This window comes from Oreochromis aureus, linkage group 9 (assembly GCF_013358895.1).
Source record: "Oreochromis aureus strain Israel breed Guangdong linkage group 9, ZZ_aureus, whole genome shotgun sequence".
Lineage (NCBI taxonomy): Eukaryota > Metazoa > Chordata > Actinopteri > Cichliformes > Cichlidae > Oreochromis > Oreochromis aureus.
Window position 1 is genome coordinate 6,782,046 of NC_052950.1, and position 27,609 is coordinate 6,809,654.

At 42.2% G+C, this 27,609-nt stretch overlaps 1 protein-coding gene across 4 annotated transcripts in view; it reads left to right on the forward strand.

The window, feature by feature from the left end:
• Positions 1 to 1,859: 1,859 nt before the first annotated feature.
• The window catches only part of znf438 (zinc finger protein 438), a 51,965-nt gene continuing 26,215 nt past the window's right edge, over positions 1,860 to 27,609 (forward strand). For 3 of the 4 annotated variants that reach the window (XM_031754809.2, XM_031754817.2, XM_039617438.1), the window contains exon 1: positions 1,860 to 1,978. The gene's annotated coding sequence lies outside the window, so the exon portion shown is untranslated. Of the gene's footprint in view, positions 1,979 to 22,718; positions 22,897 to 27,609 lie in introns of those variants that run through there. The other variant, XM_039617437.1, reaches the window with a different exon arrangement.

Genomic DNA, 27,609 nt, shown 5'->3' on the forward strand with positions numbered 1-27,609 from the left:
TGCTGTGTAAGTGAAACTACCAGTTATAGTCATTTATGACAAACAAGAAGTTAATAGGACTTGTTGAGTTAAAGGATATTGTATAACCTTCAGCACCAATTTTTGTTTATAAAAGTCATTAAACATGTATGCTGTACAATCATTCCACCCTGGAAAAAGAACAGTTTAAAGCAATCATTATAAGTGCAAAATTATCATGACATTCACAACTGTGCAGTCATCGTTTATATACAGTCTATGTGAAACATGCCAAAATGCAAAGACAGTCATCCAAAGAAAAAAGACAGTAATGCAAGGAATAAACAGATGAATTGGCAGCGTTGATAAAGTAATAGAGGTTGTCAAACCAAGTATCCACTTTCAAGCTTGCTAGAATTGTACAAACTGTTTTTGCTCTTTGTTTTGTGTTACCGTTTAAATTTGTGCAGTTTCAAAAAAAAAAAAAAAAATCACTCCACCTATTTACTGCTTTCCTGGTAAAATACAAAGAAAACAAAATTGTGTGGCTCAAGACTTTTGCACTGCATTACATATGGAATTTAACTGACTGAAAAGACACGCAGATGCAGTAGGAAACAGAATTAAATTAAGTAATTTCAAAATAAAACAAAAATAAAACAGTGAATGATTATTTATCATCAGTGTTTGAGACATCCCAATTTTTACTGTGATTTTTTGATGCAGAATTATAGTTATTTTTAGATGCTACCTTTATATACTACTAATACTAATAAGTAAAAACTCAGTTAAACAAAAATATGTGTAAGGGCATTCCTACAAGGTAAGACTGAGGTTCCTCCAAAGGAATGGGGTCCCTTGTGTCACTGCAGCCTTGAAATGCCCTGTTGCATGCTGCACACATACAGTACGTGGTTAAGTGTTTTCATCTAAAATTTTGTAACACCGTTATGCGTCTGTTACCGTGTCCTGCAGTGACCCCCACCAGCCCGCTCTTAAATGTTTGATGCAGTGTTGCCAACTCCTCAGTAAGGAAAATCGCTATTGGTTGTCCTAAAAGTCGCTAGAAGTCGCTAAATGACGTCATCACCTAATTTGCATAATTGGTCATGCTAATATAATTGTAACCTATGTTGTTGGAGAGAGAAATAACATCGTGGAAGAGACATAAAGTGAGTAAAAAACGTCCTAAATGCATTTAGAGTTTATTTAGAACTACAAATTAAATTTCTTTTAGCAATTATTGTTTTTTTTAATGTCACAATTCCAACCCTGCTCCTTTACCCGGGCTTGGACCGGCAAAAGTGACCCGAAATAGGCACTCTGGTGGAGTTACTTTGTGTGTGTGTGTTTATAAGTAGTTTTAAACCTTGTGATCCACAAAACAGCATAAGAGTAAAAGAGTAAAAGAAGAACTGACTGTGTTACAGCACCCGCTGCTTGTTGAGAGTAAAAGGGATACGTGCTTTCACGTCTTTTTTTAGCGACTTTTTTAAGAAAAAAAGTCGCTAGGGGGTCTGAAAACTCGCTAAATATAGCGACAAAGTCGCTAAGTTGGCAACACTGGTTTGATGTGTCTGAGCTGTCTGACAGCTTCAGTGCTGTGCTGCGCTGCTACAGGTTATTACACGGCCACTCATTGGCTGCTCTGACAGAACAGAGGAAAGTAGGTCCCCGGAATTTTACGGGCCGTACTATTTATGCCTAAACGGGGTGACAAAAGAAATGAGCGACTGTATTATGTTCTTCCCTTTTCACTCAGACCGATAGCGCCAGTGCAGAGTGGCATAATTGTTTGTTGTTTAACTTTTAAAATATAGTTCAAGTGTGGAAACGTTGAGAAACGTAAGCGCTTAATAAGTCGTACACATTCCTAACCCCTCGCCGGATCAGGCGGTTGGTTTGGCTCAAAATGGCTGTAGAGAAACAGTTTTGAGGATCGACGCTTTTGCCAGGTTTTTAAGAAAAATGAGCCAACCTGTAGTTTGAGGGCACATCCGCCACATAACTGGGGATCCAGGTGAGACAAGTTTAAAGGTTATTCAACATTTGCACCCGACCCGTAGCTTACAGGGGGAAAAAACGAGGCTGAAAACGGCTCGCTTTGCAGTGTTGTCAGGGTGCCTTGTACTTGCAGCGGGAACAATCCCTGGCTTTGGTGTGGATTTATAGTATGGATAGCGGCTTCAAACTGAAATAACAGTCTCCAGAAAGTGTTGAATTTGGTGTTAAAGTACTCATGCATCACACGGTGGGTAGAGGAAATGTAACTACGATGTCACACAGACTGTGTGTAGCTAATGCAGAGCAGGCCTGCGGCTAACCCTGCAGCTGTGCTGTGCACAAATACGTCATCAGGATAGGATTCCCTGCAGTGAGATGTGTACACTGACACAAAGCAGACCTGAGACATGTGGAAGCAGATACTAGGCTGATTCATATTGTTTTGAATGCAACCCAACTTCTGTCCTCAGCCCAGTTTCTGGGCTTTTAACATGTGAGTGGAGTGAGTGGAGGATGGAGCTGGAGCCCCAGTGTGTATAAATTTGATGGATATCAGCCTTGATTGCTGTAGACGTTATAACTAAGGCTGTGCAGATGGGTCCGGGGTTTAGCCAGGATATGCAGTATAATGCCAGCTGACATTTAGGGGCTGGCAGAGATTTTGTCATTTATACAAATATGTGTGTCAAATATCTAAAATAAAGAACACTGCAAGTCATGTTGCCAAGAATTTCTAGGACGTTTTGCAGCACTGCAATGAGACCCAGCCCCAAAACACTTTTTAATTGTAAGAAGTTGTGATTTTATTATAGCATATGTGATTTTCAAAGTAGATAATAATAGACGTACTGTATATTATCCACCTTAGGCCCTTTGCAGATTAAGAGCTGCGGTGTTTATTCAAGAGCTTCCCAAAAGATGATCAGAACGAAAGAACATCTTCAACATGTGCACAATTTGTTTCAGAGTTTTTAATTTTTTAAGTTTTTAATCATGTGAAACTGTGTGCAGTGCTTGACACAGAACTGCCTGTGATTTGTAGTGGAGATTGGAATGTGCACATGTGATGTGATTATACATTCACCCTCTGTGAACACTTATTTTACATATTATCTTCTGAAAAATAACTGATTGTTATCATGGGCGCTCACTGAGTCTGTCATCCTGAAGTTCAACTCTGCGATCTTGGGCAGTGGCACAGGAGATGGTGGTATGGTATTCCTGCTTTGGAATAAAAGCAGATGAAATCAGCAATACTGAGTATTTCTGAAATAGTATTTAGGGGAATCCATTCTCCCCACTCTCTATGCATTGTTTTATGTGCCAGTGGCTGCTGTCCAACCCCCAAAAATGTTTCTACCTCTGTGCTTAACAGCTGACAAGCTGTTCTTTTCATCAAATGCTGCTCATTTTCCCCCCTCCAAACATACCTCTGGTGATAGTCCCAGAAGAGCTCAGTTTACCTGCATGTGTCCAGAGCGCTTGTTTCCAAGTGCAGTCTGGCTTATCCAGATGTTGATTTTTGTGATGAGATGGCAGGTAAGGTTTCCCTCTGATCACTCTTCCAATGTCGGCCCGGTTTGCGCATCCATGCGTCACAGTGGAACCGTCACTCCTGAGTCAGCAAAACCTTCTCGCTGCTCGTTTGTAGAGCCACAGAGGGCTTCTTTCTGTTTTTTTTTCTTTCAGGCATGCTGTTTGATGTGGAAGTCAAGGTTCTGACTTAATTGCCATTGCTTAGTGACATTTTCACACAGTGGAAATCCAAGGCTGGAGGAGGGTTGGCGTCTTTAATAGACCTCCTGTGATTTGCAGGCTTCAGTTTTAGAGCAGCTGTCTGTTTATGGGAGCTGTGGAAGAGTCAGAGAATTTGTAGTATGACAACAACGAGACATGTCCTAGAAACGGAATGAAATCTTTGTTACACCGTTATGTGGTCTTTAGATTTTTGGTTCCAGTTCTAATCTCAGTAAACAGGCTGACGGGCTGCTGTTGATGCCCTTTTCAGTTCTTTCACAGAAGATGGAAAGTGGATATTAAATGCTTTTAAAGATGTTTTAATGACGGATTTTGGATAGGATCGAGGGAGAAAATTCCCCGCCAGTCAGAGCCATCTATTTGGAGCTGGAAATCTGTCTTGCTGTGGTATACATGTTCCAGCCAGTATTCTTGGGCTTTCTTTCTAGACACAGCTATATATTATGGTCACCATCTACAGCAGCCCAGTATTTATTTATTTATACATAATAAAGATGCTGTAACAGTCTATCTTTACTGTGGGAAAGTCTGAAACTTCATTTCAGTGCCTTGCTCAAGAGTTGGCAGTGTTTTAGAGAAGAGCTCTTTTTCTCCTTTTGCTGGTCTGCTTGATTTGATGCCAGTGAGAACTAATTCAGAAGTGCAGAATATCTCTTGTGGTGGCACATTAACAGAAAAAAATGTTTTCACTGGAAAACCCTTTATTCACAGAAATTGCTGTTTCAGCGATATTTGTGCTGATGATGGAAAACAGGTCACGCCACTCAAATCAGAAGATGACTTTCTGCGTTTGGTGGAGGTCTTACACTCATAACAAAACTCCTCCAACACATGCTTCACAAACAGTAACCGCCACCACTCAGTTTCCTACCACCAGCCTCTCCAGTGTGATTGAGCTTGTTGTCATCACTGGAAATCCTGCATTCTGTCTCTGTTCTGATTGGCTGGCTCACAGAAAAAACAATGAAACCAAAAAAAGAAAAGAAAAGCTGAAGAACTGACAGGAAAATCTCTCTCTCTACAAACAGTGTCCTAGCCTGGGGGTCATATCCAGGCATGCAGCTTTAGAGTGTGTGAATGAAAGCATGGAGTAGCCAGGAGGGAGTCATCATGATCATCACCTCTTTTAGCCTGACAAAATAGTACACATTACATAGTATGGAAGTCTGCCATATTTATATATTTGCTCACAATAACAGCATTATTTTAGAAAAAAATAAAAATGGGTATGATCGGTATTACTAGTCCCCCTGAAAAACTGACCAATGCTGTGCATGTGCTTTAACTTTGTAATGCTCAAAGTTTGTAAAATCAAGTTAAAACTGAGAGTGAGCTTCCAGTTTATACACAGCATACAAACTTCAGAAAAGGTTGGAGCTGTCACGGGCAAAAACCAAATAATTATTGTTATTGTTGCTGTGGAAAAATTAAATTTCAAGCAGAATAATCTAAGCATCCAAAATATAACTAGGATTCTTGGAAAAGCTGTGTTAAATTCCTTGCTCTGTTTAACAGCACTTAATAATTTTGTCCTGTCTAGGTGTGTGTGTATAATATAAGACGCGCGCTACCAAGTTATTAATTAATACTTTATAGCAGGTAGTCGTCTGCAGATATTCAAACTATCCAGTAGCTTTTGGCAAATAGATGAACAGAGGAATTTTCTCTCTCATCCCTAAACTGCTGCCTTGCTGAACTTGATGTACTCGATGCCATCAGCTCTCCATCAGATGCAGGTTCTGGTTAGTGTGATCATCCACTTCACAGCTGATCATATTAAAGAGATCTGACGGATCACAGGAATTTATCCACCCGGGTGGCAGCTGAGCTAACTGGCAGTGAAAACATGCAGTGGGCAGGGGCTAGCCAGCTAGCAGCAACAAAAGTTAGGAGGACAGTCCACTGGTAAACTGATAGTATATGCAGTGTTCTCTTGGATTGATGGGGAAAGAAATATGCTAACATTTTAAATTAATCATTCCCTTAATTAAAAGGGATAAATGTGTCCCCAGAATGTCTGACTATATCATAAGAATAAATATTCCATAAACCCTGTCAATCAAACATTTACAGTGCTAATGTGTTTCCTTTGGCCCTGGGTAATAACGTCTTTTATGGAAGGAAAAACTCTGAAAAAGGAAAAATTAAAATAAAAAAAAATATATAAGCACTGCTGGACTTTCAGCTAATTTAAAGTAATAATGAATAAGCTGCACTTGTCATTTTATTTACTCTCTTCTTTAGAATAAAATAAAATGCCCACGGAGACGAGCGCAGCATATTAATTGTGAACTTAAATGAAGCATTAAAGGCAGCAGAGCAGCTGGTTGCCTTTCACTCTTAGTGACCTGAATATTTGTGAAGTCCTTGCTGTGTGCGTCCCTGGCCGTTATTTCTATGGGAAAATCGAAAGATTTCTCTAGAACTGCTTTCTACTGGAGAAGAAATTCCTGACAATTAGTCAGTCGACTAATTGAACATAATGGATACATTACTGAAAGTAGTTTTTATAGCAAAGCTGCCACAGACAGCATAGAGACAGTATATTACATGTTATAGCAAATGTAGTTTTTGGTTTCTTGTGAGCTGAACAGAACATTTGGTGATCTCCTCCACTCTCACTCAGTATTGTAATGAATTTATTTCAATGATTTCTGATGTTGTAAACACAAAGCTATTATCTGATCACCAAAATGGTCAGGATCCTTGATCAAAGCTGCAGGCGCTGTTAACCCAAGCAGTGAGGTGTGATGGCAGCACACTGCCAATATTTGCATAAGAAAATGAGTATTTGCATGCTGTACAAACGATTAAGTGTGAGGAAAAGTGAAAAGAAAGAGGAAAGGTTTCAGTAAAATAAATAAATAAATTTAGAGCAGTACAATATATTTGGTAGGTGTGTTGTGGTTGTAGGGTTTAACTTGTAATTTTTATACATTTGTATACATATATAGAAATAGTCTTGATTCTTGGTCTTACTGGTACAGGGAAAAAAATTAAAATGATAGTACAGTTTAAAATGACTCAAATAAAAGTAAACATAACAACAAAACAACAACAATGATGATAATCCTAAAAAAGGTGGAAAAAGTGGAGTTTGTGTGTGTCACATTTAAAACATGATTTGATTATTGAAGGATATGATTAAGAAATTAAACTTAAATATCGATATAATATTGCTACAGATAATATGAAACCTGATGCAGCAGATTGGAGAAATCTTCTCCTTTTACCCTTCAGCTGTGTAACACCCCGCTGATGGGGCGTGGCGAGTGGCTCGGACACCCACTGTGTGAACACGATAACTCAAGAATGAGTCGACGTAGGATTTCAAACCGAGACCACAGATGGATCTACTAAAATCTTGGACGAGTTTGAATAGAACGTGACATGAAGGTCAAGATCTAGTTACCTAGGATTTTCAAATTGATACCATACACTACCAAAAGTTTTAGAACACCCCATTTTTTCTAGTTTTTTTATTGAAAATGATGCCTTTTATTATGCCTGAGACTTGCTTACTACGACCACTATTAAGCTGTTGTCCTGTAAGCCGCCTGTCAGACGAGCTGTTAACTCTCAGAAGCTTATCCTCTGATTCAGTTGTGGCTTTGGGTCTGCCAGACCTCTTCCTGTCAGAGTTTGCCCCAGTTTCTGAGTGCCTTTAGATGGTGAAGGAAAATGTACTCACTGACACCTTTGCAATTTCTCTGTAGGAAAGGCCTATATTTTTAAGTGTTATGATGCTCTGTCTCTCTCCCATTGTTAATCCCCATTTTTGTAGCCACACAATACTTTCTGCACTACAATATTGTTCAGCTGATGCTCATGAGGGTATGGAACCACAGTGTGTTCCAACACTGCTTTTATGCAGACAGAGGGGGTTATAAGTAATCCAGGAAAGTTGGAGCACCTGTAGGAATTAGTAGCACCAGCTTTCAAGGCTTGATCAACCTTTATTGCCGCAGAACAGCTTTAAATTGTTAACCCATATTGTGTTCCCTGAAAAAGGCCTTTTTGTATCATTCTAAAATCTATGTTATTTTTCAGTTTCGGGTAACCTTAGCGTTTTTGAACCTCTGGCAGTTCACCACTTACCTTTGTACCATTTCAAGCTATTCACTAAACTTGAACGACTTGAATTGCAATGAATAACTAGAAAAACTGGGGTGTTCTAAAACTTTTGACCGGTAGTGTATGTATTAAAAATTCCAATTACGTATGACCTCATATTCAAGGTCAGAGGTCAAGTTTTCTGAAAATCTCTGTAAATGCAGTAACTCAAAAAGGAAGTCACCAGGATTTAGAAATGTATATGATGGCTGCACCTCGTAGCTAGACTAATTTAATTAGGACATTCCCCTAAAGCTTGCTCTGTTGTGTATCTTTCCTGTGGGTAACTGTTGTGGGACTTCCTGAAATATCAGTAAGATGCCACACAGCTTAAACCCCGGGTAGAAGAACCATGGGGCTACGGCATGGGCACCCAGGATCCCCTCGAACAGTAGAATCTGAGCTAATAGACATCAGACCTGCATGGCTAGATAAGTGGCAAAATGTTTTGATTTTACCTAATTCGAGTGAAGTGGCCCTTTTGCGTTGCGCAGAATGGCGCTCTCTGCCTTTAAATGGCTGCTTTATGTTTGCCTTGCAAGGACTGTGTCATGTGACATGAGCGCAGGTCGCTCCAGCTGAGCACAGCAGTGTAAACTGAGTGTGCACTTCATTTAGGCTAGCTGCCAGATTATGTGACATAGCCACTTATAAAGCTAATGACGTACTCATAAATCAGCTTTGATTGTGGCTTCGGTAAATCTGGGAAATGACTTGCATTTACTTTTATTGTTCATTTCACAGAGCAGCTCTCTGCTCACTTGGAAAATTGGTTAGCCTACACATTTTTCTTTTAAAGATTTTTCTTTTTTTTTCACCGACTCAGAGCCACACTCTGGCCTACAGATGACTCAGCATGAGGAACACCCTCTCTGTCTTCCTACACGCACACAGGCACACACACACACACACACACACACACACACACACACACACACACACACACACACACACACACAGCATAGTTTGGCTGCAGCGACCTCCTTTATCACACAACTCACCGTGGGAAACGTCTCACACTTTTAAGGTTCAACGTTTAAAAAAAAAAAAAAAAAAATTGTGCTACATGATAACATCTCCCACCCCCCTGCTCCCAGAATATGAGCGAGGGGCTGGCATGCAAAGGCCAGCATCCAGCGTGTAAACATGTTTGAGCGCCAGCGACCGGAGCATTTAGTTCTAGCCGGCGCGCAGCTTAGCTGTGGTTTCACATGTGGCTAGATGAGGATGGTGGAAGCAGGCAGAGGAAACTTAGATGCTTGTCTAACATTTCCGCTCAATCATAACCAAGATCAGGTTACCATAACGCACAAACACACACACATGCACACACCAGATTTCTGCACTCAGGCATCATTCTGTTTCCAAGCTTTGAAGTAACAGCCTAAGTAGTAGAATAACAAAAAAAGACGAAGAAGAAGCTGAGAGCATTCCCAAAACTTGTTGACATTTTACACGAGGGATATGTTAATACAGCCTAACATTCCGCCCGTCATTCTGCATGGATTAGCTCGCAGGTCGGACTGTGTAGCTGCTAATAATTGTGTTTTTCTGAGCTGAAACTTGCTGGAAGGCTTGGCCTACTTTCTCAGTTATGGTGCGTCTACATTATGGGCCCAATATAGACCCTGCAAAACTGAATTAACATGCAGCTCTTTTCCTAAAAAGATAGAACTCTCCTGTGTGAGTTTTGAAAAGAAAACCTTAAAGTTTCTCATCCCATTTAGCCCCCTTTTTTTTCCCCATTTCTTTTAGTTCTATCTGAATTCTGTGCAGATGATATGCACTGCGTCTGTTAAGTGCTGCCCAAAGAAGTCAAGAGTGGCGGATTGAAGAACAAGGAAAGTGCATCTCTAGCCTGAATAATGAATAGGTGACCATATTGTGGATGGGGGGGAAAAAAAAGGAGGATGTGGTTCAGTAATAGTCTGGTGAGCATTTCTTTCTCGGCTAAATTGTTGGTCTTGCTAGACTCTTGTTTCCAAGAAAAGTTAATGAAAATTACATGTGAAGTCTAATGACTGACTGTTACAGGATTTGTAGGCTGCAGGCAGCTAAGGTATATTATTATATTAGGCTGCCCCTCTGAGTATTAGCATAGTTCCTGGCTGTGTTCCACTTCTAGCAAACCATTTTGGTCAAAAATGCCACCGAGTGCTTTGATGAGAGTAGACTTCAGTATCGACCCTGTACGGTAACGGTTACAGGGTGGTACTTTTTAGATTTGTCAGTGTGATGCGTCACAAGTCAAATCAGGTGCTTTATGATAACGAGTTTCGGTTACAGCTCTTACAGATCTAGTGAGAAAGTGTATATACCTTTTTCTGCAATACCTCTACACTGGGGTGCCCTTGATCAAAGCCCTTAACCCCAAGCTTAACCTCCAACTGAAAACAACTCTTAAAAATGTGTAGCAGGATGTTCTCTCTGTTTGTATATAAAGGTTTTAGGAAAAGGAAGCTGCGTTCTGCCACGATCATGAAGAAGTGGTTTAGTGGCCTAGCCCTGCTATGAGTTGGTGCAGTCATGGGGTTTTCTCATCATTCTCTATTTTTGTGTTGGAGTTTTTAAAATGTGTATAGCAGGGTATTTTTAAAGGTCTAATTTTGCTGTAATGTTTTGCAAATACTGATGGTTGCTAAAGCAGAACAAGAGTATTTTTGAAGTTTAAAGTTATTTAAAAAAAAGTCTCAGTTTCATTAAGTCTTAAGAGGAAATAAATGACATTTAAACTGGTTACTTTGGGCATAAATCCATAAGCATGAATCAAGTAGGTTTCATTTGTTCTGGTTCTTGTTGGCCCCTACAAAAACAAGGCATGGTGCTCCTACTACCCCCCCCCCCCTCCCCAAATCCTCCACTCTGTGTGAACCCTGCTCTGTTTTTCTACACATCTCGCAATAAAGCAGGACCCAAGTCATGACACTTAAAATTATCACTAATGTTGTGTAAGAAGCATTTTTTAGGGACTAGCAGGCAGTTTAATCTTACAGTTTAATAGTTATGAGGAAACTTGTAGAGGCCAGTTATGTCCTGTTAGTTGGTGAAGTTACTGTAAAATGATGCCCGTAACTGACATTTATTTTATGCTAGCCTCTGTAAGTGTTAAAGTGATTCTGTGCTTTCTGCTCCGTAGAGCAGGTTAATTCCCGGTTAAATGTTTTGGCCTATATGAAGAGGGATATATTTATTTATGTCTGCCAGTCTAAGTATCTCACTTAGCTCCAGACATCAGGGAAAATGGAAGTCATTTTGGGCCTACGCGTGTTTATTCTGTTTGAGACGGGTTTGAGAATTTGAAACCCAAACCCACGCCTTGTTGTCCCTCCGAGGCCCCTCCCACCCCGGCGGCGCGCATAGCACTCACATGAAAGTTAGCAGAGAGGCGTTCGCTTTCATCCCCTGTCATTTGGCCATTTCCCAGATGTACCATCTCACCTTCCCTCCCCTCCACTCTCCTTTTGCTGCTCATTTCTCTGCCCGCCCTACCCACTGTCTCCTCAGCCTCTCATCTCTCGGCATATCTTTCCTCCAGACACATTTGTGTGTCTCCCTGCCTCCATCCCACAGCTATGATTTAGGCGTCAGGGCTGCTCCCACTCCTTCCCAGCCCTGGATCAAGTTACCCCGCCATTACTCAGACGTTCCCCCTGCGATGGTGCTCCATGTCAGGGGTGTAGTGGAGCCTGCCTGCCTCTCCAGACCTGCAGACTAGCTCAGTTCAACCACAGACGCCCCTGGTCAGTGGAGTCTCTCCAGCTATGGCACAGACTCCCTGGAAAATGATGCGGCGTGGTGGGCAGAGGGGTTAGTGTAGTTTTACTTTGGTTTCTGTGTGGGACGCTGTCGTAACTCCAGCACTCGGGCTGCTTTCGCCTGGCCCAGAGAGCAAACGGGCTGCGTTGGAGATCTTTTGTTGTTGTCGTTACCCGTTCACCCGCAAACACTAGACTGTGTACCGGCAGTGGGCTGTGAGCCACACAACAAGCCCAGCCCTTCCATGCGTCACAAGTCGACTGGTGATTTGTGGGCCTCATCGTTTTATGGTTATGTAATGTCGGTTCCCTTGACGAGTAAAATGTCTTGTTAAAGCCCACACCGCCCTGTGCCCATAAAAGTGACTGATGCAGGCAGTATGAGGGCCTTGCTATCCCGTTAGGTTTGGTCTCCCATCCTAGACAGCGTGTCACGGGGCCTGGATGAGAGCTGTCCAGCTTGTGTAGCCAAAACATGACGCTGCAGAAATTTCACAGGCTTGGCTTTATCACTTGATTAATGCACACTGAGTAAAACTGCTAAATCCACCGAGGAATTGTGGGATCCTATAGGTCTAATTTATGGCAGTCACTGGGGGAAGGCGTATACCTGTTTCTCTGCCCACGCCCCCTTTCATTGGGTGTAAAGTTTTATAGAGGCTATAGCATCCTACTCCCATTAAGCCTGTTGTTCACTTCAGTGGAGCCATAACTCCCTTTCTGCTATCGCCAAGCTTTTCAGCTCCTCTGTAATTTATTTAACTCTGACATATGGCTGTCCTGCACGAGGCAAGGTAGCATATCACAGCACAGGAAGGCCCGCTCAGGCTAGGCTAATCCTTTCTAATTGAAAGGGAGGCAGCGTTGTGGGCCAGTGGCTTGTACGTCGCTCATCTTTCTGCTTGTTTTACAGTAATGAGACATCTGGGGCTTGAGCGCAGAGCTGTTTGTAGTGGGAGAAGTGGTTCCCGAGCCCGAGGGCCTGCAGGGCTTTCGCAGACAGAACAACATAGCTGACTGCTTGTTTGCTCCTATCTGTATGTGGGCATTTTTATTTTGCCCTAGCCGCCTTGGCATGGTGTCATCAGCCATGCTAATGTTAGATTTGATTTATTTCTTTGGAAAGAATAATACATTTGGGAAATTTAGGACAAGGATGAGGCTATTTAAGGGAAAGGGAGGACGTTTCATTGCCCTGAAGAAAGTCTTCTAATATTAGGCTCGCATTCTCTACATCTCCTGTGTTGGTCTGTAGCCTGTTATTCTGAATATAAAGCTGCCAAGAGGCTGTCATTTAAGGTATAATTTGACTATAGGGGTTTTTTTTAGTATTAGTACAAACTGAAGTTCTGTTTTACTTCAACTGTATTTACTTATTATTTATATTGTGTGTTGGCTTTAGTTTGTGTATTGAAGAATAAAATGGGTTTCTGTTTGTTAGATGCTGAAGAGCAGCAGGCCTAAAACAAAAACCTTGCAGGCGGGGCACTAGGGATGGGTACCGGTGTCCGGTGCCATGATGGGACCGGTTCTGACATAAACGGTAGTAACCAGACCGAAAAGCAGCACACATTTCGGTGCTTTATTTCGGTGCTTTTTTTTTTCCTGAGCCAATTCTTGCCAATCATTTTACGTTTCCGAGGATAGTAGGCGGGGCCAGGTACGTACGTTCTTTTAGAGCAGAGCTACAGATTAAAAATGCCCAAGGCGAAGCGATCAAAAGTCTGGCTGTACCGCAGCAAAGATGCAAACTCAGCAGCCTGCAACAAGTGCTTTAAGCTGATACTGTGATACTGTCAAAGGAGGTAACACCTCAAATCTGATGAAACACCTGGCGACGCATAGCGGGTTTTTTTTAAAGCCGAGGAATGCGCCGTGTTTGATAGCTTGCTGCGAGACCTCACACCGTGCACATCTACTGCGGGTGTGGTGCCTGTTATCGGACCCGAAGTTAGCAACATCCCCCAAAAACCCGAAGAGGAGAGTCCTGGCCCCTAGCCCTGTCAGCGTAGCAGAAATGATGACGGATGATGATGGCAGCAGCAGCCGTTCTCCTCTGCGTGAGTAGCTTCATGTTGTTCGTGTGTAATTAACGTTGAGTACGCTAACCACATTATTACATTAATGCATGTAAGGTGAACTAGCAAACACTGTCGTAGTTACATGCGGCTGTCTTCTTGTTTGATGGCAGATACTCCCTTCACCCTGGCCAAAAAGGCTAAAATGACCAAAGAAAAAGTGGAAAACAGTTAAACATGAGAGGTTTTTGGACAAAGTTTGTGTTTTTTCCATTGTTTAAGCACTGCTTCCAGCCAAGAGTGATACCATATATGCCTTATAGCTGCAGAAAAGGCTAACATTGTTATCTTTTTATAAAAAAACAGCTGAACATGAGAGGTTTTTGGACCAATTTTGTGTTCTCCATTCTTTAAGCACCGGTTTGAGCACCGTTTAAGCACCAGCACCGTTTCAAAAGTACTGGTTTGGCACCGGTATTGGATAAAACCTAAACGATACCCATCCCTACGGGGCACTGTGGGTGTCATAGTGTCACTCAGTCACTTATTGCTCCAGGTTGGCCCTCAGTACAGCCTCACTGTTGATGAGGAGAGTAAGAGAAACCTTTTTCTTCTTTTCAACCACACTGATGTTCCTCGTGAGCTTATAGTTTAGTCCAGATTGATCAACGTTTGACATGTTCTCGGGTTCTGCAGTTTTGACTGCAACTCAACTGATTTTCTCCATGTAGGCTGAATGCACTTAGCAGTTTATACTAGGGCTGCACGATTTTGCATAAAATGAGAATCACGATTTTTTTGCTTAGAATTGAGATCACGATTCTCTCACGATTTTCTTTTCCAGTATAAATATTTATTGCACTTATTAACTGCACATCAACTTCGTAACAGTTGAGACTGAACATAAAAACAATAAATGTCTCACATTTTGTCGTTGCCGCAAAATGTTGTACTGCTTGTAATTCCGTCTCCACCGTTGCTCGACACTGCGTGTATAGAGCAGGTAGTGCAACATTTGAAAAATAGTTGCGGGACGGCACTGTGTAGCGTTTGTCTAGGGTGTTGATCATTTTCCTAAATCCCTCCACAGTGTTGATGGGAGCCATATCTTTAGCCAGGTGATAAGTGATAGCCTCCGTAATTTCTTTGTGCCTGCGGGAGTTCGATGGGTATGGGGAAGCGCTGTATAAGGTTCCTGTTATTGATGTGGTTGACCAGGATGGATTTTCTCCTGTCACTTTCTTGGCCTTTACAGCTTCGTCATCTCTCATGTGCTCTCCGTTGTTTTTTCCCTGCCACCTGGCTTCGGTATTACGTGGTATAAGGCTCCGCCCTTGTCATTTGTTGAGCAGGAAGAGTGAGCGCTTGTTTTCATGCAGATTATGTCCCAGATCAAAATGTGGTACAATCGTCATCTTTTTTTTTTTTTTAAATCGTTGTCATTTGGAAATGAGATCGCACATAAGTATGAATTGAGATCGCGATTTTCTAACGATTAATTGTGCAGCCCTAGTTTATACCATATGTAAGTATATCATTTTATGCCACCCAGCATTTATTATGATTATTTTTCCATTGATTTGAGTAGAGTAGTAGAAGTTTGTCCATAAGCTACAGCTAATATAAGAGCAGGTTGATCCAAACATCAAAAAAAGAGAACTATATGGGTGCTTTTTCTGTTCCCGTATGTAATTTCTTGCTCTACCACCAATCTAATTCAGTGTTTGCATATGGTTTTATTTTTAATTTTCCTTCCATTGTTTGTTGTGAGCTATAACTACTTCTGTCTAGATGTTTTTTAATATTTCCAAGGGAGTCTTGTAACCTTGTAAACTTGAGCTTGTTCCTTCCCTTTTGGTCCATCGATCCTGTTCTCTTCACTTCTTAAACATTGTCTTTAGGGAAAGGAAGAACTTTACCACAGTGACTTCATGTCCATCCTATTCTTCTGGATGTGATGTCTCAGGAACACCAGGAGGAGATCCATTTGGCCTCGAGGATGAACTGATTAGATTTCTCAAGATTTCATTTGGTAATCGTAGCACATCTGGTAGTGATCCAACTGGTTAAAATGATAACGTAATGATAACGACATATTGTTTTGCACACATGCACTTTCTTTCCTAAGACCGTACGTGTGTGTTTTTATTTTTATCATTCTTTTCTCACAACTCGTCTGTGATCAGTTTCCTGGTGGGCAACCCTCCCTGAATCTGAAAGTTCAGTTGTTCTTCTGTTTTTTAAATCTATCGGCTGCTGCAGATGGATGTGGTCCCTAACTCCACTGTCATGGAGTGCAGCTGGCAGCTGTAGTCGTTGGGCTCTGGAGGTCAGCTGTGAGTTGGAGGGCTACGCTCCTCTGTGCTGAGGCAGCAGAGCAGTAACTCTGTGACATTGGAGTTGGAGTTAATTTGCAGCTTACTACTGAGACAAGAGGAGAAACTTGTAAACTAATATTTACAAGTTAGATCTGCTCAATCTAACTCAGTGGCAAACACTGTAATGTTTTCTTTGATGCCATAAGGAGGAAAAAAGGGGCAATTGTGATCACATTTTCCTATTTGGTTCAATAATGAAATGGCAGCTTGAAGCTGTTGTGCCCAACTCTTAAATTCTTTGAAGTCCCCATAATGAGCCTTAACAGACATGGATTTACACTGCAGCATGACTGGTTGGCAGTCATTCTTGCTTTTTTCCCCCCTCCCTCGTTCTACTACCACCTTGTTTATTTGCCCCAAGCTACAAGCAGTCACACTGTCCTTGCATTGCCATTTTCACACAGAAACGGTGACCTGGCAGTGCATTAAGGCAGATCTGCAGCTACACTTCGAATCCTGTTGGACACGCTGAACCCTGCGCGGCTCACCAGAGACCTCTAAATTACTGCTTTTCACGACCAGAAAAGCACCTTGCATGTTTGAGGAGAGCTTTTTTCCCTTCTTTTTTCTTTTTCTTTGTTTGCAGTTATGTTTTTCTGTCTCAGTGGCAACTACACAAACGCACGCACCGAAAACACTTACATCTGATATCTTTCCTTGTGCAATCGGACGCTTTTTTCTGTTAAAAGCAGAAGTTGGATCTCTCTCACTTCGGTGTGGAACACCAGCGTTACTTCATGTTTTATCCTGCTCAGGAAAATATAAGCTCACACTCTAAAAGCCATGAGGCTGACTAACCTCCGCACAGATATTTAAGACGCTTAAGGTTAATACTAAACTGCTGTAAACCAGTTTTTGGTTGGATTCAGAGCAGAGATAGCAGCGGTTCAGCATGTACCTGTCAGTACTAAATGATTGCTTATTTCCTGCCAGAGAAGAGTGGGGGGGGGGGTTGGGATGGAGTAATAGCAAGCAGCTGCCTCAGCTGGACCTTACCTTTCCTTTTCTCAGCCTGCTGCTCTCTGAAAGCTAACCTGCATGCCAGAACGCCCCCCCCAAGTTCTGCCCTGGCTGTCCGAGATACCAAGCGCTGTAGGTGGCACGTAATCCGGATGCAGCATGAGAGGGAAAAGGCTTGATCCACCTTGTTGAGTGAGAACTTCTTGTTGGGGTGTTTGGACAAAACCTTGTCGTTTTGTCCAGAGAGGTTTTTAAAAAAATTTTTTTTATTCATGCTGCTTTTCTCCGATTAACTAAATGCTCCATCGATCTGCCAAGTTGAAGCAGCTGGTGCGAGGGGCCATATTTATCACACAGAGAGAGAGGAGCAATGCCGGGCAGTTGCACCGGCTGTCACTCTTTCATTGGAAAACGATAAACATAAATCTGTGGAATGCATCCCTGTGATCTGAGTCCGTGGTGGATCAGGGAATGACGGGGAGTAGGAGAAGGCCTGATCTGCTTCGCCTTCCTCAGGCAGTAGAATTCGAAGGCTCTCTGGCTCTGTGGGGTTTGCTGACATTTTCTTTTTTGGGGAGGGGGCCCTTCAGCCAAGGCAGACAGTGTCACAAGAGCAAGATTGGTGCTTTAAAAAGTCAGTGAGGATGTGAGAGCTTCTCGGAAGCCCCCTAAGCAATACAGAGGGACTTTGGGTAGGGCAAGGCTTTTCCCCATGAATCACAGCTAATTAACGAAGTAATTAAGATCGGAATCTCGGCTCACAGAATTGTCTATACGTTCAAATAGGCCATCAAATGGAAAATCCCTTCCATTTGTGAAAGGGCTAATTTAAAGCGTTCAGACCTTTTCCTCTCCATTTTTCCCCGCCATGTGTCACACAAGGGACATCTGTTGAAAAGAGCAAGGCAATGTTACGGTGAGTTAATGCGCTCTCCACTCCATCAGAAGCGCTGTTCATAATGCATTCGCTATACACATTTCAACTTGAGTGAATTTATTTCAATAAATAATGTCACTCCAAGGACACACTTCGATCTTTGCACGGCGGCCACGCTCACCGTAAGCCATGCCGTATTGTTATCTCATTCCTCCTTGTGCCAAATGATAGATTAACAAACAGTTTAGAAATGGGGCACTGAGCATGTCTGCACTTTTATCATCTCCGCACACTGCCAAAATAACCTCCTCCTCTTTATGATGGATGTATTTTCCAGTTTTATTCTCCTCCTACAAGCTGGACTGCTATCTTTAGGTATGGCCATAATGTTAGGGCTTACAGGGAATTTCATATAGTGGGCAAGAAGTGGATACGATTTATGGCTGGGATTATGTCCAGTGTGCTTTTTCTGGTAGGTGCTATTTAGGTGGTGCTAGCATGTACTGTTTAGACTTTTCCTGATGCCTGTCTCTTCCCTGAGTTCCTTCTAGAAGTAGAAAGTAGAGATGGCACGATACCACTTTTTTATGTCCGATACCGATACCGATATCATAAATTTGGATATCTGCCGATACCGATATTAATCCGATATAGTGTGTTTTTAATCAATAAAACTGTTTTTTTTAATATCTTGCTGCATTTTGTATAAGTTCATACTCAAGTTTAAATAAACAACAACACTAAAGCTATTCTGTTATACCTGTATGTAAAAAATACACTGCACCCAAAATATTTCATAGTTCAGCAATACTGATCAATCTAATAAACTTAAACCTACTCCATCCTCCCTATTCTGGTATTTTAAAGAGTACTTAGCAGAAATATTAAGCAACCTAACTAATAGGGTTGCAAACTCCCAGCAAAAAAAAAATAGGGAACCACCCCCCACCCTCCACCTCATGATGCTTAATCAACGTAATCAACTTTAATTTGATGCAGTGTGAAAAAAAATGCACAGAATTAAATTATTTTTCAAGAATAATTAAATAGATTCAACATCTTTCTTCTACAGAATTGCAGACTGCACAGACGGTACCTTCCCAAAGGAAAAAGTACTATAGCTTACTAGGGTATATTAGACTTAACAGTTACTATATACAGTAATGGACTTCTATACATTTTACATCAGATTAAAACTTTGGGTGTAAGATTCAGATAATTATTTATTAAAAGCTAGACATTTTAAATGAGAACTAGAAAGCGAAAATTTCAGAAGAAATTTTATGTGTGCCTATGCCGCTGCTAATCACTGTAGTTTGCCATTCATACGGCTACAGAGAGCAAAACTCAGAAGAGCAGCCATTCTCCACCATGAACTATGGTAAAAACAAACACCGCTCACGCTTCACAGATGACAGCTTACAGTTTTGTGTAAAGATGAAGTTACTTTGTACAGCGCCGATTTGCAGACGCTGTGCACACAGGTTCATGAGCAGAAGTCCCATTGTACCACGGCAGACCCGACAATGTTTGCATGAACACACTTTGAAGCATTACATTATAGACCACTTTTCACACATGCATTCACTTTTTGTTTTTGTTATTTTTACACAGTGTTCTGAATTATAAACAATGGTCTACAGCCAATCCTGTGTATTATTATACAAACTTTGCTTGTGAGATTCAGATAACTATTTAATAAAAGCTAAATATTTTATATGAGAGTAAGAAAGAAAAGTATATCTTTGTGTCCACCTTTCTCTGTTAATGCCCTAGCTCCCCCCCTAAAAGCTTTGCTAGATCCGCCCCTGCACAGTTACCAGCTGTCAGCTACACAAAAAGGAGCTTGGTCTTTGTCTCTCAGAAACAACTCATAACTTCCCTTCAACTCATTCATGTCACCTAAAGTGTAAACCTGTTTCTCCATCACCAGTTCAGCTCTGATGATTCAGTAAGGACATCTCCTGATTTCATCTTCATGCTCCAGCAAACATCAGCTGATACTAGAAATTAAAATCAAAAGAATTCTAACAACAGCTGATCAAGCTTAAACGTGCTGCTGTTGTTTAGCGCGATAAATAAGAGCGAACAGCCGATCATTGATCAGTTTCATGATTGACGTTTCAACACGCGAGAGAATGACAGGGGAGGCTTCTTAACGACAGAATAAATCATAATGTTTTCTCTGAATGTGGGACGATTCCGTTTGTATGCGGCACGGCAACTCTATGAACTAACCCTAATGAATAAAATAAAGTCCAACGTCAGTAACTTAGTGCGCACACAGCTGTATATAAACTCCCGTGGCATTACGATTGTAAAAGGTCAACGAAAATAAATTACACCTAAACTCGGTTTATATCTGACCCAAATAGAGAGCGACCGGTGCTGACACGAGTTTCACCCGCCTCAATATAAGCCAAGCCTGGGTGCTTTTTCACGAAGGGTTGCTAGCGGCGCGAGCTAACTATGCTAGCGGGCGCTAGCTAGCTAGCCGGCTATCAGCAACACATAAGAGAACTGCTGCTAAATAAACTACACCTAAACTCGGTTTATATCTGACCCAAATAGAGAGCGACCGGTGCTGACACGAGTTTCACCCGCCTCAATATAAGCCAAGCCTGGGTGCTTTTTCACGAAGGGTTGCTAGCGGCGCTGAGCTAACTATGCTAGCGGCGCTAGCTAGCTAGCCGGCTATCAGCAACACATAAGAGAACTGCTGCTAAATAAACTACACCTAAACTCGGTTTATATCTGACCCAAATAGAGTGCAGTTCATAACTTCTTACCTGAAATTCAGTTCACCTCACGCTCCTGCCTTCGCTTTCCCTGATCCATGATTGACCACCGCGTTAGCAATCGCCTGCCCGGCCTCATATGTCTCGTTGGCGGCATATCCTTTCTGTCACACACGGTGGGTAGCTGCCCTCTGTTGTAGCTCCACCACCAAACAACTCAGTTATTTTTTCCACATCCAGCTGTAACTCCGATTCTATGCGAGCATTTGCGAGAGACCGGGAGGTGAAACGACAGAGAGTCCCTCGCTATCCATTTGCAGCCAAGGCGCGGCAGCTAGCTAGGTAGCCAGCTAGCTGTCAGGCAGGACCGACGTAGTCAGAGCACTGTCACTAAATATGGGATGTCTTGATAAAACAAGCAGATATTTGAAGTTTACACACCTACATTCTCGCCTGAAAATATCTTAAAAGCTTATTTTGTGACCTAGAAACACGAATAAAAGACACATATAAAACGAAGTGGTGGCCGCCATTGTTCACTCTGTAGAGGCGCTATGAATTGTGGGATATTGAGTTTTCCACCAAGCATTACCGTAACTTTTGAATGATTTGCGCAACCTTAAAAATTCCAATGGCTCCTGAAAGCAGCGACGCTGTGCGCACCGCTGAAATTGTCATCATTACGGTAATCCAAATAAGGGTAGACAGGCTGTACCACTCCCGGCATACCACTAGAGAGAGCCAACACACCACAAATGAAGTCTGTTTATTTGGCGCCAAAAGATGAATTGGCCTAAATTTGCACTAAAATATTAATATTTAAAAACTATAAAAGTCATGAACACCAAAAGTCATGACATAATAGTCCAGCTCCAGCCGCACAAAATGATCTAACATATGTAACCCTAATGTCAAAACTGTTCGGCAGAGGAGCGGGAAAATTTTCACTAAAATATTAATATTTAAAAACTATAAAATTCATAAAGACCAAAAGTCATAGCACACCATTCCAGATCCGGCCGCACAAAATGAGGTAACATATATGAAGCTTGTCTCAAAACTGCGGGGCGAGATTCGCTGCAAAATTTCAGGCGGAAACTGGAGAATAATAATAATAATAAATCCGACGAATAGTAATATGTGTGCCTCTTGTCATAGGCACACATAATAAGAAAGAAAAGTATGTCTTTGTGCCCCTTTTTCCCTGTTCATGCCCTATCGGCCCCCCTGGCTACACTTTGCTAGATCCGCCCCTGCACAGTTACCAGCCGTCAGCTACGTAGAAACGGATCCTGGTCTAGAAAGTAATATTAAATAAATTCTAACAACAGCTTGTGAAGCTTAAACGTGCTGCTGTTGTTCAGCCGCTGGTTTCCTCTTTCTGGTGCAAAGTGGGCCAAAAACAAACAAGAGAGACGGACTCGCGACAGAAAAGCCGATCAGCTGATCATTAAGCAGTTTCACGATTGAAGTAGCGGCAGGAGAGGGAGAGAGAGAGGCCGTCGCTCCATATATCGGTTGTTAAGCTTAACGTAGGTACGCTTTACAAACATTCAGAGATGAACTTACACACTTGCTTTACTTCTCTCTGGGATAACTTCCTCGGAGATGAAATGCTGGATTGCTAGCGAGGCTACAAATACACACAGCCCCTCTATCACTGAGCGTACTGCTCCGACGTGCTACGGTTATGAGCCGAGTTACGCCGTGTCGCAAGTTTTGTGAGGTGCTTTTTTGATATTTAATGGATCGGATTACATTTTTTATTTCTCACCGATATCCGATCCAGCAATTTACGTCAGTATCGGACCGATACCGATACCTAATATCGGATCGGTCCATCTCTAGTAGAAAGCTTGTTGGGAATTAAGGGAAGTGTAAAAGAAATCGTGGATTGGTCAGTGGTTGACTGGTTGACTTTTATTGTGAAACTCATTCATGAAAAAAGGGCAGTTTGTAGTATTGTTTCCCTGCAGTGTCTCTAAGGATTTTGAACTCTGCTTTTCGAAAGCCTGTAGTTTAGCTGGAGTTAGTTTAGTTTAGTTGGGGGTTGTTTTTTTTTTTTTTGTTTTTTTTTGAGCAATGGGGGGGTTGGAGTGCTGAATCACCAGCTAAAGCTTGGTTAGCAAGATAGGTCCATAAACTGTACAAGTGGAACACACAGATGAACATATCTGACAAATGAAATACTAAAATTTCATTCGCTAAAGCTGAAGCATGAGCTTCTTGGGCAGGCTGTACCGCACAGCATGCTGTTTTTATTATGAGTTCAATCAAAAAGGCTCAAAGGCATCAGCAGCACAGAGTGTGCACAGTTCAAGATGAGACTTAATGGAGGTGAGTCCAGCAGATGGCTACTGGCTAGATTTTTCCAGTTTTGGGACATTTGTCAATCAAGTTGTGACACTTTAAATACTATTAGGGAAAAATGCAAAAAATACCTCCTGTACAGTGTTGATGAAGGGGGAAATTGGCTATTGAGACCATAACAAATTTTTGTACCTGACCCTAAACATGCTTATTTTGTCACTGATCTTGGTAATTTTAACATGGGAGTCTAAGGCCTCCATTATACTTCACGTGTCTCCCTAGTCTGCTAGAGTCCACTTGGGTCCATTTTTGGGTCCAAGTGTCGTTAATTCTGTCATCAGACAGCGTCAACGAGGATTCATGTGGATGTCCACATCCGTGCCAGTTTGTTTCGAACGCAGACGCTCATCCACAGACACTTTACATTACAATGAACCAACTGCGCATGTACCCCAGGCGGTGGACTTCAAAAAGACTTCAAAGAAGCGAAACAGGAACGACTTTCAGTCCATCGGGCTTCCAACTCCCCAAAACCCATTGATTCACATTTGAAGACACCCTCAAGTGGGTATTTAATTAACTACACTTCAGTATTGGCTTTATTTTCCTGTTCGGGAAGTTACTGCTTGGTACTCTGCTATGCACGGTTTTTCTCCTTCAGACTATTTGTTTCCCGGTCCTGAGGTTTTCCTACTTGAACTGGGACAGAATTGCATATATGTGTTATGTTTCAAAATGTTAAATCTTTGTTACTTTGAGAATGTCTTTACTTTTTTCTTGCACCATCAGCAAGTCTGTGATTCCAAGAAGAATATCTCGAGATCTACTGAATACTGTGAATATACTGTATGTGTATATTCTTTTTTTCAGCAACTGAAAAAAATGGCTAATTTAATAATAATACCCAATAATTACTGGTGATGGTATTATTAATGAGAGGCTTTGATGAGAGTACAGCCATTTTTCAGTATGTCCTGACATTTTATGGACACAACAAATGATTGATTCATCTTTAGAAGTAATCAATAACGTTGCCGCCTTGGGCAGATTTCTAGTCTGACCATTATTTGAAATCGCAGCTTGTTAACTGTGTAAATCAAACAAGACAGTGATTGCTTGAAAAACACATTTCTGCTCATAAAGGCATTTAGCTCTCCTCATCCTCACTTTAAGCCCATAAGTCTCAAACTGTGGGTCAACAAAAATTCAGCTTGGATGGTTTTTTAGTATTAATAATTCATAAAAATTGGAAAGTGGGGCATGTCAGATTGTTTGCAGCTTTTGTTTGCAGCTTGCAAACAAAAGGTTTAAAGGAACAAGTGGGTGGAGCTCTAGTATGGGTACGTCTGGTTGAGGTGACCATCCATGAGATCTTTAATTCCCAGCAGAGCTTCGATTGCAATCTGAGGGAGTCCAAAATCATTAGTGCCTGTTGTGGTAGTAAACCCAGATCCAGGTGATGAACACCAGAAGGGATCTGTCAGGCTGAAGGAGGGGTCTTATTGGACTTGGTTAGCCTGTGGGACCCTAGAGGTAGCTGACAGATGCTGAGAGAGGTACTGGGTCAGATACCGGAAGGCCCACTCCCCTGGGATTAGTTTAAGACCATGGATCAATACTTTTAGTCACCCTCAAAACAATTCTTGCAAATTGTCAGATGGGGAAGCAGTGCTCTACTTACACACGATACAGTGGGAATGCTGCTGACCTCAACTAATGATACGGTCAAGCGATGGAAGGAACACTTTAAAGATCTCCTCAATCCCACTGTCATGCTTTCCATAATGAAAACAGAGTCTGGGGGTGAGGTCACTGATATAGTTAATAGGGTTGTCACGATACTAGAATTTCAAAGTTGATACAGAGACCCAAGAAAATATTCTATACTGCTGGGAGGATTTTGACCGCGTCCTGCAAGAACAGGGGTTTAAAAAAAAAATTACGTGTTGATTTTCAACTTATTTTCCCAATTCTAAGTTAAATTTAACAAAAAAATTCTCTCTATCATGTGTTTCCTGAGTTCCTATGGACACTTGGTCTTGTTTGATGCCACTTGTGGGTCAGAGGACGGTGCAGGAATAGATCTCTTACTGCAGGTTTTATTGGATGATAAATGCTCTCTGCTCAGGGCACAAAGCAAACCTCTGTTTCCTGAGCTGTCTTGTACAATTTGTGCTGAGCTCAGTGTAGTGCCAGAACATTTCCACTTATGTTTCACCTCGGTCTACACAAGTATACTGTGCTGAAAGATACACCAGGTCAAGCCAGTGATCGGGAAGTTGAAGCAGAGCCTATGTTGAGCTTTTTTTTTTTTATTTTTCCAGTGCTTTTCTTATATCATGTTTGAGCCTCTCATCAGCCTTGTGATCACTGATGTAGGCATTAGAGATCTGGCTAAGATGGCACAAGTGAAACTTTTCAGTCTTTCTGTGAAATGGCTTCATTTAGATCGGCGGAAATGAAGTTTACACTTTCAGGTAACAGTATGAATTTGCCACCAAACCTAAATCACTTCCTCTTCTCCTTCCTCTCAGTCTGGAAGGGGTTACTCTCCATGTTTCCTGTCTTAATTCCCAGAGCTCCGGCTACGTTCTGATTGCTTTCTTGATGTTAAACATTCCCAGGCTCTTATAACCCTCTAGCTTGCCTCCTCCATCCAAGAGCCGTCCCAGGTGAACGAGTGGGCGAACCTCCTGTTTTTAAGGATAAAATCTCCCCCTTTTCTTCTTCTTTCTTTTTTTTCTTCACTCGGGGTTAGAGATACTAGAGGGGACTGGCGGGGCAGGGAGCTGTGCGATGGGAAAGAATTCCTTCCCTGCATACCGTTTAGCTGCTGTAAGGCTGTGGGAAAGCATGTTTTCCCAACCATGCTTCATTTGAGGCAGCTTCTTACGAAATAAGTCCAAAAGGTTTCGATTGTACAGCTCATAGAGTCGACTGGTATTTTCTGAACATCACGGTTAACATGTGCTTTTCTTTTAAACTTCATCTCTTTATTCTTCCTTACGTGATTCCTTCCCACTCCCTTTCCCCTGGAGACACCTGATCGACGGCTGAGTTATGTTATCTGGCCTGAGTCAGCGCGGCCTTCGCATCAGTCATAAAACAAAACGGGATCCAGATTGCGCTAACATGCCTGCGTAGAGGCTGCAGTGTAGATGTGACCCAGGAGCAGCGCCGGGCCAAGCTGGACTATATTTAGCTTGGCGATGCTCCGGCTAATTGCCCTCCCAGGCCTAATCATTTCCAGGCTCTGCAGCTCACAAATGACTGGAGGGGAGGCCAAACACCCACTAACCTCATGTTAAAGGGATGTCGACATCAATGGGGGATGTCGGAGCGCTCCACAGACAAGACAAATTAGCACAATATTCTTCCTTCTCATGCGCTATTAAGACGTTCTCTAAGCGGATTGGATTGAAGAGTCCAGCATTACTGTCTGCTGCAGTGTATTAATTGAATCTGTTTTCCTGCCTCTGTATCAGTAATGTGATGACTCTTGGCAGCATCCTCTGAAGGCGACACTGCGAGCCTGTCTTCATTTCATCCTCGCTATTGAGGCCCGCTAAATCCCTCCGCTGCCGCCTCCTACAGCCAGCTTAGCTGCTTCCCCAAATGAGGAATGTGCCGGTGCCCCCGCCCCGCTTGCCTCTCCTCTGCTGCGATATGGTGTTGGTGGAAAAGTTTACTTTTCTGTGATTTGTTCTCACCACCAGCCCTCTCCCCCCCGCGCGAGTTCCCGTCCTTGTCGAGTTGCGCTGCTTCCTGTGCGGTTCCTATCCCAGAGACGTGCCCCGGTGAAACGCCGGGCACACGATGGCCTGGGTCAGGGGGGTGAGGGCTCTGTGCTGAGGGAATGGGAAGATGACACAGTTTGGGTTGCCTCTCAGCCTGGTAATCGGCTCTAAGCTTCCTTCCTGGTCCAATTCCCAACGGCATGCTGGGAGATGGTGGTTTTCCAGGGCTGCCTCCATTATACACACCTGGAGGTAGACCAGGTAGCGTGCCAGTAATGAAAATGTCACATAATTCAGTGAGCTGTTGATGGAAAGGAGAGGTCACTGGCAGCACAGGAGTTGGATGATGTGACCTCGCTGAGCAACTCAGCGATTTTAGAGTGTATATTTCACAGTGATGGTGGTCATCCTCACAGTTTTACAGCTACAACAATGCAAATCATATGAAGCTTACAGTACCTCAGTGTCTTATCTAAGGTGGCCTTCTTTATTTTCTGACATACACTGTTACAGTGGTGAATTCAGAGTTTTAGACAGCTTCTCTGTTCTTATCTCTGCCAACGAGGTTTTTTGGTAGTTTTTGCTGTCATTCTATTTGCAACCAAGTAGCTGGAAAAGTTTCAGATATACAGTGATCAAATTTTGTAGGGGTGTCGAGTGGGGTCATGTTAACAATCCAGTAAAGTCAGGCTTACATCCACCAAGGCCTTGAAGGTCAACTCAGTGATTTGTTGGTTGAAAATGGACTAAAAGCCTAGAATTCTATATGTATAAGAATGCTAAAACTAAAATTGTGTCCTAGACACACAGGGACAAGACCTAAAACAGCTGGATTAACTAAGGCCCAGCATGAGATAAATATTAATTACTTTGAACTTTTGTGCAAAGCTGCTCTTTTAAAGACCAAGAGTAAAATTAGTGAGCATGACTTGCTAAAAGCGAGACGTTCTTTGTTGCTGCTGTGCAGTTTAGTTTTATTATGTTGTCTCCTGGATGCTGTCAC